The sequence below is a fragment of the Mandrillus leucophaeus genome, unplaced genomic scaffold (genome assembly GCF_000951045.1).
Source record: "Mandrillus leucophaeus isolate KB7577 unplaced genomic scaffold, Mleu.le_1.0 Scaffold12, whole genome shotgun sequence".
Lineage (NCBI taxonomy): Eukaryota > Metazoa > Chordata > Mammalia > Primates > Cercopithecidae > Mandrillus > Mandrillus leucophaeus.
In genome coordinates this window covers 6,915,990-6,918,298 of record NW_012100320.1, presented here as the reverse complement: position 1 = coordinate 6,918,298, position 2,309 = coordinate 6,915,990, and the positions used below count along the sequence as shown (strand labels likewise).

At 52.2% G+C, this 2,309-nt stretch overlaps 1 protein-coding gene across 1 annotated transcript in view; it reads left to right on the top strand.

Annotated features, from left to right (window-relative positions):
* Positions 1-1,140: 1,140 nt before the first annotated feature.
* Positions 1,141-2,309, top strand: part of CLN6 (ceroid-lipofuscinosis, neuronal 6, late infantile, variant) — a 62,289-nt gene continuing 61,120 nt past the window's right edge. Inside the window, exon 1 of the mRNA XM_011968728.1 lies at positions 1,141-1,556. The gene's annotated coding sequence lies outside the window, so the exon portion shown is untranslated. The remainder of the gene's footprint in view (positions 1,557-2,309) is intronic.

Genomic DNA, 2,309 nt, shown 5'->3' with positions numbered 1-2,309 from the left:
ACATACCTCCCGGGAGGAGAAAGATTAAGATATACTTTCTTTCCTTTTAAAGTCTGTGGTAGATTGAAAAAATTGCCACAAATTTTCTCCATCTATGTACATGAGCATCTTAACAATGTAACTCTGTAGCTGCTTTCATCAAGAGTGGAATCTATTTGTCCACCCTTTGAGGCTGAGCTTGGCCCTGTGACTTGTGCCGGCCAATGGAACTTGGGGAGTATGACTTTAAAGCAGACGTATGAAGAGCTCTTGCACACCAGGGCTTCCCCTCTTGTTGCTCTTTGGAGACTGCAGAGTGAGGCACCCAGGGCTGCCTAGTGGAGCCTGAGAGACCGCACAGAGCAGAGAGTTGGGCTTTACTAGAGTGGGCCAGATGGGTATTGTGAACGGAGACGGGGCAAGGGAGTTCAGGGTATATCCACAGGAATGACCATAATAGTGGACAATGAAATTTAAGCCGGAAAGGAGGGAAGCCAGGAGATACACACACACACACACACACATCCAGAGAAAAGGTGGTAAGATCAATTAATTGTAGATCGTATTGGAATCAAAGGGTTGCTGGACTTGTGGTTCTGGATAACCGAAAAGTAGTGGTCAGAGCCTAGAGTGCTTGAAATTTAGATTATGGAAGCAGGACTGGCTACATAATTTGTGGGCCCAGTGCAAAATGAGGATGCCTTATTCAAAAGCAAGTAAAAGCTTTTACCTAGATTCTAGCCTTCTCTCTCCGGACTTTTTGTGCTTTTTATATGCTACTTATGAAAATTTCTAAACAAAGAAAAAATACTATTTTAAATTATTACCACGAATTTTACCATTTATCTTCATATTGTGCAATGTGGAATCACCGAGTTACCCAATTCGTATGTTACGGCTTGTCCCCAGAGGCTGCTCTGACTAGCCAGAAGACACAAACAGCACAACAAAGACTCAGGAAGGTTGGAAGCAGGGAAAGAGGATCCTCCCTCCCCCACGCCACCCCTCCCCCAAGCTAGGAGCCAGAGGCGGGCGCGCTCCCTCGGGCACGCGGATACTCTGGGGCCGGCGCAGGCCCTCAGCGACACCGGGCGCGTGTGTTCCGCTGCCTCCAGCCCCTGGGCACCGCTGCCGTGCGCTCCCTGGCGGGGAGAGGCCTGCAGAAGTCAGGCCAGGTGTCTCTCCCCGTGGGCCCGCGGCCCAACCCCATGGCACCAGGCAGCCCCCAGCGGTATTGCGACCTCTGCGGCGTCAGTCGCGCTCAGTCCCTAGATCCAGGTGGGCCGGGGAAGCCCGGGGAAGGGATGCGTGGCCATCACCATACCCCGCCCCACGACACGGCGGGACGCGCACCCTGACCCTCCCCAGAGCCGCGCCCAGGACCTTGCCTGGGGGGAAAATGGCAGCCGTTGCGGGGCAGGAGCGGCGAGCGAGAGGCAGGCCCCGGCCAGAGACACTGGGAGCCATCCCTAGGAGGGAGGGAGGCGGGGCGGGCTTGAGCCGAGCCTTCAAGGTCCTGGCGCAGTCTCCATCGTCCTGTGAGACTTCGCTTAGAAAACTCAAATTCAAAGGTAAAAGTAAGGGTTTCAAGGCAATGAGAGCAGAGCGTTAAACCAAGGGCGAGGCCCTTCGGAACGTGGGGCCCTGTGCGACTGCACTGCCCACACCCCTGAAGCCAGCCCCGTGTGTAGGGATCGCAAAGACAGTATTGTAATAACTAATACTGTGATACACGAGTGCTGTAATACACAAGTACTGTATTGGTAATAACGTCTAGAGCGGTGCTTCCCAACAGAAATACAATGCGAGCCACATATGTAGTATTAAATTTTCTAGTAACCACATTTTAAAAAGGGAAAAAGGGCCGGGCACCGTAGCTCACGTCTGTAATCCTAGCACTTTGGGAGGCAGAGGCAGGCAGATCGCTTGAGGTCGGGAGTTTGCAACCAGCTTGGCCAACGTGGTGAAACCCCACCTCTACTAAAAATACAAAAAATTAACTGGGTATGGTGGTGCGTGCCTGTAATCTCAGCTACATGGGAGGCTGAGGCAAGAAAATCACTTGAACCTGGGAGGCAGAAGTTGCAGTGAGCCGAGATGGCACCACGCACTCCAGCTTGGGAGACAGAGCAAGACTCCGTCTCAAAAAAAAAAAAAAAAAAAAAAAAAGAGGGCAAAGGCTGGGGGCTGTGGCTCATGCCTGTAATTCTAGCACTTTGGGAGGTCGAAGCGGGTGGCTCGCTTGAGCTCAGGAGTTCGAGACCACCCTGGGTAACATTGCAAAACCCTGTCTCTAACAAACAAACAAAAAACCTAGCTGGGTGTGGTGG